The 9,277-nt window shown below is 35.1% G+C and overlaps 1 non-coding gene across 1 annotated transcript; it reads right to left on the reverse strand.

Annotated features, from left to right (window-relative positions):
* Positions 1-8,870: 8,870 nt before the first annotated feature.
* LOC122220905 lies at positions 8,871-8,977 on the reverse strand. The gene has a single exon (XR_006203051.1). It is a non-coding gene; the product is annotated as a U6 spliceosomal RNA (small nuclear RNA).
* Between the last annotated feature and the right edge of the window lie 300 nt (positions 8,978-9,277).

Consider the following 9,277-nt stretch of genomic DNA (forward strand, 5'->3'; position numbering starts at 1 on the left):
GGTTTGTGTTATTATAAAATTAGTAAAATTATTGGATTTGGCTATTGTGACTAGCCTACTGTGTTTTGAGGTTCTGGGATTCAATCACCAATATTCAAGTCTGAATTATGGAAACAGTTGTGAGGAGTTTGTATTGAAGTCTTTGTTGATCTAATTTTGATGTTTGTTTTATATATACTTTTTAAAAATAATTTTGTTTTCTTGTGCATTTTTCTTTTTCTTTATTGACAAGTTTTTTTCCTTCAGGTCCTTTTTCCTCTGAGGTCCAGACATAAGGATGTATTCTCTGAGAGAGATTTTGCAATTACTTATATCAGGTATGTAAAGCTGCTACCTGATGATGATTCAAAATTAAGTCTTGTATTGAGTATCTTAAAGACCAAATCAGATGAGGATCAGTTCATAACTATGAATTTTTGGAGAGATATTTTATTTCTCTGTTGTATGTTGAAAGGGGCCCCTAAAAGACATTCATATTTTAATCCCTGGAATTTGTGAATGTTACCATATTAGAGAAAAGGGTTCTTATAGATGCAATTAAGTTATGGCCTTTGAGATGGGAAGATTATCATGAATTATGTGGGCTGGACCCGAATGCGATTACATGTATCCTTATAAGACAGAGAGAGGGGGGGATTTAATTATAGACCCCAGAGAAGGCACTGCAACTCCAAAGACAGAGGTTGGAGTTATGGAGCCACAAGCTGAGGAATACCAGCAGCCACCAAAGCTGCAGGAAGCACAGGATGGATTCTCCCCTAGAGCCTCTGGAAGAAGCACAGTCTTGCTGACACCTTGATTTTGGCCTCCAGAAATAAGTGACAACTTATTTCAGACTTAAGGCCTCCAGAACTGTGAACGAACAAGTTTCTGTGTTTTTCAGGTACCTCGTTTGTGGTACTTTTTATAGCCACCAAAGGAAACTAAGATCCCTTTCATTCAAAACCAAAGCTAAAACAAATTTCTCTGCCGTTTTTCTTTGTGCAATAGTAACACATAATCAACATTTGTTGATTTAATTCACATTGATCACTCCATTTGTAAAACATAGTTCATAGAAGTAGGAGAGGGTCACGTAGCTCCTACACCTTCAGTTAGAGTTTCCTTCCTTACTTTATTCCAGCAACTTGGCTGACTTACTGTCACAGTTGGTCCTTAGTTGCCCAGAGGAATTACAGCTTTCCAAAAGTATGTCTCCAAAATGTCATATGTGATGTGATCATCCTAATGTTGATCTTTAAACAGATCATGATACCCTATTGCAATACATCACTGGGTTTTGAAAGCTAGCTGAAAAGTTGTCTTATTTATATTCCTAGACTTTGCTTTTATTCAATACAAGTTTAGCTCCAAGCAACATTCGATTATTTGACTAGAGAAAAGTTTCAACAACTATGCCAGTAGTGGGCTCTGCTGCCTTTGATTTGGAAAAGGATCTTCGCAAAACCATTGCAATAGAAAGGTTTATTTCGACTTTATACATTAGTCTTCTAAAGGCCTTTGATCTCTTTAGAGGTATTCATGGTCTAAATAACCACCACATTCTTACAGAAATAACTGAAATCTGGATTTAAAATAATTGACACCTAAGGGAAAACTTATTAAATGTAGTAATCTTTATCCACCATGTAAAAGATATTTAGATCAAACATTAGAGATGAAGACATTCTTTTTCCCTCCCCTTTTAAAAAATTAACTATATAAATATGAGTAACGACGTCTATTATTAAATAGAAAGGCACCTTAAAAGACAAGAATAAGTGGAGTTATTCTGTCAAAGTTAGCCACATTCAAAATATATTCCCCCCCAACTTAATTCAAAACAGAAAACAAAACAAAACAAAAAAAAAACCAGATGGTGCATACAAAGCAGTGACATATGATGACAAATTTAACTAACAAGCATTTGCATCTTTTAACATAACATGATTTTTCACTTAGGTGTAGATAGATGGTAAATTCTTCAAAAATCGGTAATTCCCACTTTGAGTTTAGGGATTCCTATGGGAATTTGTTTTATAGGGAATTTCTCACTACCTAATTTTTTTTCTCACAATTGCATTTACTTTCATCAGTCAAAGTTCAAATCTTATTATACCTTAAGTTTGAGAAGGAAACTGATCTTGAATATAAGGAATTTCACTCCTGGGATCTCATTTCAGTTACTAAAAGCCATATGGCTAAAGAATTGCTATGTTCCATAGTTTAGAAGTGCAATAGATTGTGCTGTGGAGGGACACCTAAGGGAAGGATAGGGTTTTTTTTTGTTGTTTTTTTTTGTTTTTGTTTTTTTGAGGAGTTTGAATTAAAAGAACATATATAGCAATGAAATTGAGATAAGAGGACTATGAAAAAAAATATGGGGGAAAATCGCTTCTGTGGCTCTTGAAAGAAATAGCAGTACCCGTTTACATTTAACATCATGGCTTTTGAGTATGGAGCAGATTTTACTTGACTCTAAATTGAAATAACTTTGTATCTCTCTTGTTGGTCCTAAATAAAATTGTTTCCCTTTCTGGTTTATACTGCATGTGTTCTACCATTGTGAATGGTCAAGACAAAGATGGGTGAGATATTGTTTCATGGGCTTGGCATTCTTCCAAATTGTGACCATGAACTTCATACTTTATAAGTACAAATGCTTTGCATGACAGATCGCATTGATTCCATGTGTACTCCTTTACTAAGGTAAGCATGGCATCACTATACGTCAATTCAAACCACTGGCACATGCAGCTTTTTCCAGAAACCTGATCCCTGAGAGTCTGTGTTTTAATGATTGCAGCTTTCTGAGTGACACCAAATAAAGGTGCAATTGAGTTGACTTACGATGGAGAGCGTTATTTTAGCTAACAGTACTTAAAATGGAAGAAGAATATAATTTAGGCTTTTTAGGCTAAACTTCTTTGACCATGTTGATTGTGGGCAATTTTTCAAATAAAAGAAAATATTTTCTTAGTGTATTTCCAAGAATAAGACCACACGTTTTAATATTTACAGGGATCATAGGAAAGAAAAAAGGATCCTTGCATAAAGGTTGAAAAAGTTGGGGGAAATGTTTTTCATGTGTGTGAGGGAGAGATTTTTTGAGAGAAAATAACTCAGTGGTACTCTCCAAGCATATGGAGCTTCATTATGAGTAACTGGCGGCTTTTTATCTCAAAAGAAGGATTACGTGGAATAAATAAGAAGAAAGTTATATAAGACACATAAATAAACTTCTGAAAGTCAGGTTGGACGACTCATAGACCTGATTTTCAAAAGCTGATTTGAAGAAGTTGCTGGACAGCATGAGAGAGACCTGACTTTTTGACATCCATATGTGTTTTGTTGTCTTAAGACTTCTTTACTATTGTCTGCAAAATGAAATGGTACGGTTTTATTGCAAACGGCTGCCTGCCTTTGTCTGGAACCTTAAGTATCTTTGGAAATTAGACATTTAAAATAAAGATTATTTGCCATAACATAAGCCATATTTTGATCATCAGAATTTGTAGCAGTTGTTTCAGGATATCATGGGATTTTTCTTTGTTTCCATATTTTCCCCTTAAATTATACACATTTCCTGACCCTTTGCCAAGCCCGTGGTAGTGAAACATTATTTAGGAGATCAAACACAGATCATATGAAAGAAACATCTGTTGTAGCTATTGTTTTTCAGAAGTTCAGGTTGCCCAAGAGGTCCACCAGGCAATATTTTCCAATCATTTTTATACAACTGGGGGATCTTGGTGGCAGCGAAGGATAAAAGGCTGTTAATTTAATGTTTGAGATGCGTGTGTGTCCTGAAGTTATTTGTACTGAAAATGTTGTGGAAGAAAAAAAAATTCCATGGTGACTGTTTTAGGTTTTTTTTTTTTTTTTTTTTTTTCCTGCTCTGCAGCCTACTAAGGGCAAACATGCTTTGAGAGTGGATAAGAAAAAGCCAAAGAGCGGAAGGGATTCGAGGCAGCTGTTGCTTTAATTGTTTCTTGCTTTTCTAGTCCCATCCCCACCTATCACTTTAATCCCCAACATTTTCCTAACTCAATCCTCAAAGCACAGCTCATTTTCAGGGAAGAAAAAGCTTCTTTCCGGGCCAACATTCTTCTCTACTCCCATTTCTTCTACCCGCTGCCTGGTAGTCAGCTGTGGAGCCTGCAATTCTCTTTTAAAACAGATCAAAAAGGGAAAGGTAATTTATATTTTAATGACAAGGCTTGGTTATGTGTTGGACACAGAGGGTTTATAGCCCTGGGAGGTAATTACTTGGGTTGAAAGGTGCTTCATCTGTTCAGATTGCAGCTTCCAACAGGGTGATGTTCTCAGTGAAACTGGTGATGGCAAAACCATCTGAGAAATCATGCAAGGAAATTTCATTAAAGGAACATTTCCCTTGTTCTCCAATTACTAAATTTAAAATTAATTACAAATTTTATTACTTTTATTAAAACAATCCAACTGAAACCCTTAATATGCTGTATAAAATTTACTATGTGGGATGCAACAAAGGATGGTCCAAAAAGCCCCGGACTGGGGCTGCTCAGGAAACAACAGCATTGAAACTCACTCGTTCTGTGACCCTGGACCTGACCTTTCAATTCCATTTTAGCTTGTGCCACATATGATCCTACAGAATATAGCAAAAAACCAGATTTTTTTTTTCCCACAATTGGCATGGTCTTTTACCTAGAATCCATTCTATCTGAAAGATGGGAGAATCAGAGTTAGGAAGGAACATTATTTTCTTACCTATATGTCAGAAGATGTTTACTTCAGTCTCATTTTGAGCTTAAAGGAGAATTGAACTAGTTAATATTCTCACATAGATTCATCGTCATCATCATACTACTACCCATGACAACCCCTTTCAAAATACTATATTATCCCAAGGGCTAGAAAAATATTGTATTATCCAAAGGATCAAGAATGGAGTCAATAACTAGTGTTATATGGAATAACAATATGATGCAATATTATAAGAGACATTAAATTTCTTTTAATGTTTATTCATTTTGAAGGAGAGAGACAGAGCATGAGTGGGGGAGGGGCAGAGAGAGAGAGGGAGACACAGAATCTGAAGCAGGCTCCAGGCTCTGAGCTGTCAGCAAAGAGCCTGCCACAGGGCTCGAACTCACTCAGATCATGACCTGAGCTGGTTGGACGCTTATCTGACTGAGCCACCCAGGTGCCCCATAAGAGACATTTAATATGTAACTTTTGAAACTTTTATTTTAAAATAATTTTAGGCTTACGTTAAAATTACATTAGACAAAATTAATTCAGAAAGTTCCCATGTAGACTTCACCCAACTTCCCAACATCTTGTATAACCTTAGCATAATTCTCAAAATTAAGAAATTAAGTTTGGTACAACACTCTTAACTGCCAATTTTATTTGGATTTCACCAGTTTACCACTAATAATACTTCTTCTCTTCTGGGATCCAATCCAGGATACCACAATTCATTTAGTTTCATGTCTTCTTGGTCTTTCCCAATCTCTGAAAGTTCCCTAGTCTTTCCTGTCTTTTATGATTGTGATAGTTTTGAATAGTGGTGGCTAGTTATTTTGTAGAATGCCCTATAGTTTGTATTTGTCTCATCTTTTTTTTTTTTCATAATTAGATGAAGGGTATGCATTTTTGGCAAGAATATCATAGAAATGATGTGTCCTTGTAAATGTATCATATCAAAGGGTACGTGATATTGATATGTCTTGTTTAAACTTGATCACTTAATTAAAGTGGTGTCCGCTATTCTCATAATGCTACTATTTTCTCCTTTAGAATTAATTAATATCTTGGGGGGAAATAGATAATTTGAAATGGAAAAATATCCCCTTCTTTTCCAACTTTTGCCTGCTGCTTTTGGCATCCATCTTTGGATCTTGTTTGCAACAATTATTACTGTAACTTTCTAATGGTCATTTTCCATCTCCTTTGTCTTTCTACATTTATTAATTGAAAGCACTTTGTAAGGAAGAGCTGCTACTTCTTCCTCATTTATTCAGTATGGGATGCTTGGTATTTACCTTATTCTGTAGGCTATAACCTAACCCTATCTTTGTTCATTTTCTTTCTCAAAAATTTCCAGCTTTGGCCAACAGGAACTCTTACAGGTTGGCTTTAGGATCTTTCAGTTTGAGTACTTCCTTATTTTATGCCGCCACAAGATACTCCAGGCTTATTTTGCATTTGCTTGCCCCAGCCCTGGAATCAACTATTTTGTCAAAGAGCACTTGATTCCTTTAATTAGAGAATGCTATCGAGACATCAAGATCTGGGTGCTAAGTGTGTTCACAGCTACTCGCATGTTATTTAGTAACATCCATCCAAGCCGTCTCAGTAGATATAGGACATATAGTACTCAGCCAAACATACACACATGTCTTAAGTTACATATCTGAAGTTGCCTTCGTGGCATAAAACCATGAATTCATACTGAGACTTCTCATTGTAATCCATCACCACATCCCCTACTCCAGTCTTCTCATATTTTTAAATTGCAATTTTTTTCTGCAATTTTTCAAGTAAGAAACTTGACTCTCATTATCTACAATATACTTACTGATTCTTTCAAACCTAATATACACAAAAGTTATTTTCAGAATTGCTTACCCATACCCCTGCAAGAAACAAATCTGCTAAATATAGTAAATGTACTTTCTTATAGTTCTTTTTGCCTTTGACTTACAGTATCCAAAATATTGATTCCCAAAGTAACTTAAGGTTAGTTCTTTTCTTTAAAAAAATTTTATTTATTTTGAGAAAGACAGTGAGAGCATGCACGTGCATGGGTGGAGGAAGGGCAGAGAGAGAGAAGAGAGAATCCCAAGCAGGTTCTACACTGTCAGTGTGGATTCAATCCCCGGAACCTTGAGATTAGGACCTGAGCCAAAATCAAGAGTTGAATGCTTAACCGAAGTCCCAGGTTAGTTTGTTTCTTACCTACCCACCTTAGCGTGGGTTTTTATTCATTTGCAATATACTAAAATTTATTTGTTGAATTTTTTGTTCCATTTTGTTTTCTCCTCTCATTCTAGTTGAATATTTTCTATCTAAAGACTCTACAAACTATATAAAAACTCTCTGTCTAGCCTGAGATCACAAAAATTTTCTCCTATATCTTCTGCCAGAAGTTCTATGGTTTTGTATTTTACATTTTGGTCTATGAACATTATGAGTTAATAAAATATGGGTTGAGATTCATTATTTATACCGGAAACATGGATGTGCATTTTTTCGATCACTATTTTCAAAAATAGACTATGCTCTTAGAGACTGTTAAAAACTAAGAACAAACTGAGGGTTGATGGGGGGTGGGAGGGAGGGCAGGGTGGGAGGGAGGGCAGGGTGGGTGATGGGTATTGAGGAGGGCACCTTTTGGGATGAGCACTGGGTGTTGTATGGAAACCAATTTGACAGTAAATTTCATATATTAAAAAAAAAAAAAAATAGACTATGCTCCCTTCACTGTAATTCCTTTATACTTAAAAAAAAAAAAAATCACTTGAGGGGCGCCTGGGTGGCTCAGTCAGTTAAGCGGCAGACTTCGGCACAGGTCATGATCTCGCGGTCCGTGAGTTCGAGCCCCGCGTCGGGCTCTGTGCTGACAGCTCGGAGCCTGGAGCCTGTTTCAGATTCTGTGTCTCCCTCTCTCTGACCCTCCCCCGTTCATGCTCTGTCTCTCTCTGTCTCAAAAATAAATAAACATTTAAAAAAATCACTTGAAATGATGCTGTGGGTATTTTTCTGGACTTTTCCCCATTCATTTGCTTATCGCTTCACCACTACCACACTATTTTGATAACTGGAGCTTCATATTAAATCTTGAATTAGGTAGTGCTAGGCTTCAATTTTGTACTTAATTTTCAAAATTAATTGAACTCTTCTAGTTTCTTTGCTTTTCCATATGCAGTTTAGACTCAGGTTATTAATTATCCACAAAGAAAAAGAAAAAGGCCACCTGGGAATTTGATTTGGGTTGGGTTGAATATATATGAATATATATATATATATATATATATATATATATATATATATATATTTAGAAATAATTTATTTATTTATTAATAGTGTTCAGGCTTCCAATCCATGAACACTGTATATCTCTTCATTTATTAAATTTTCTTTGATTTATTTCATCAGTGTTTTATAGTTTTCAGCATGCTTATTGTATGCATATTTTGTTAGATTTATACCTACGTATATCATTTATCTCTGTTGTAAATTTTACTGTACTTTTACATTTCAATTCCCAGTTATTGCTTGAAAGTATATAAAAATACAAGTGATTTTTGTATATTGATTTGATATCTTGTGAACTTTCCAAACTGACTTATGAGATTTAGAAGCTTTTTAAAGATGCTTTAGGATTTTCTACATAGATGTGTTGTTTGTGAATACAGATATACTTCTTTCCATCTTTCCAATCTATGTGCCTTTTATTCTTTTCCATGTCTTATTCAACTGTCTAGAACTTACAGTACAGTTGAATAAAATTGTGAGAAAGGACATTTTTGCCTGGTTCTCAGTCTTGTGGAAAAGCATTCAGTCTTCCATCATTAAGTATAAGGACAATGCTCAGTTTTAAGTAAAATCCCTTTATCAGGTTAAGGAAGCCTTCCTTTACTGTTAGTTTCCTGAGAGTTTTAAATCATGAATAAATGTTGAACTTTGCTAAAAGCTCCCCCCCATATATTGACAGGATTAGATAATTTTCTTCATTATTCTGCTAATATAATGAATTATTTTAGTTGATTTTCTTTTCTTTTCTTTTTTTCTTTTTTGGAGATCTTGCTTCTTTTTTTAATTATTTTTTAATATGAAATTTATTGTCAAATTGGTTTCCATACAACACCCAGTGCTCATCCCAACAGGTGCCCTCCTCAAAAAATATGGGACACTTCACAAATTTGCGTATCATACTTGTGCAGGGGCCATGCTAATCTTCTCTGTATCGTTCCAATTTTAGTTTATGTGCTGCTGAAGCGAGCACTATTTTAGTTGATTTTCTAATGCTGAACCAGGTTTGCATTTCCTCAAATGAACCCCACTTGGATGAAGTCTATTTTTCTTTTTATATGTTCCCGGATTTTGTTTGCTAATAGTTTGTTGAGAATTTTTGCATCTAAGATCTTATGGGATATTGGTATTTAACTTTCTTTTCTAATCTTTATTTGGTTTTGTTATTAGAGTAATGCTGACCTACTAAAAGGAGTTAGGAAGTATTTCCTCTTCTTCAATTTTCTAGAAGAGTTTGTATTGATTTGGTGGTATTTCTTCCCCAAATATTTCT

Source organism: Panthera leo, chromosome B2, assembly GCF_018350215.1.
Source record: "Panthera leo isolate Ple1 chromosome B2, P.leo_Ple1_pat1.1, whole genome shotgun sequence".
NCBI classification, from domain to species: domain Eukaryota; kingdom Metazoa; phylum Chordata; class Mammalia; order Carnivora; family Felidae; genus Panthera; species Panthera leo.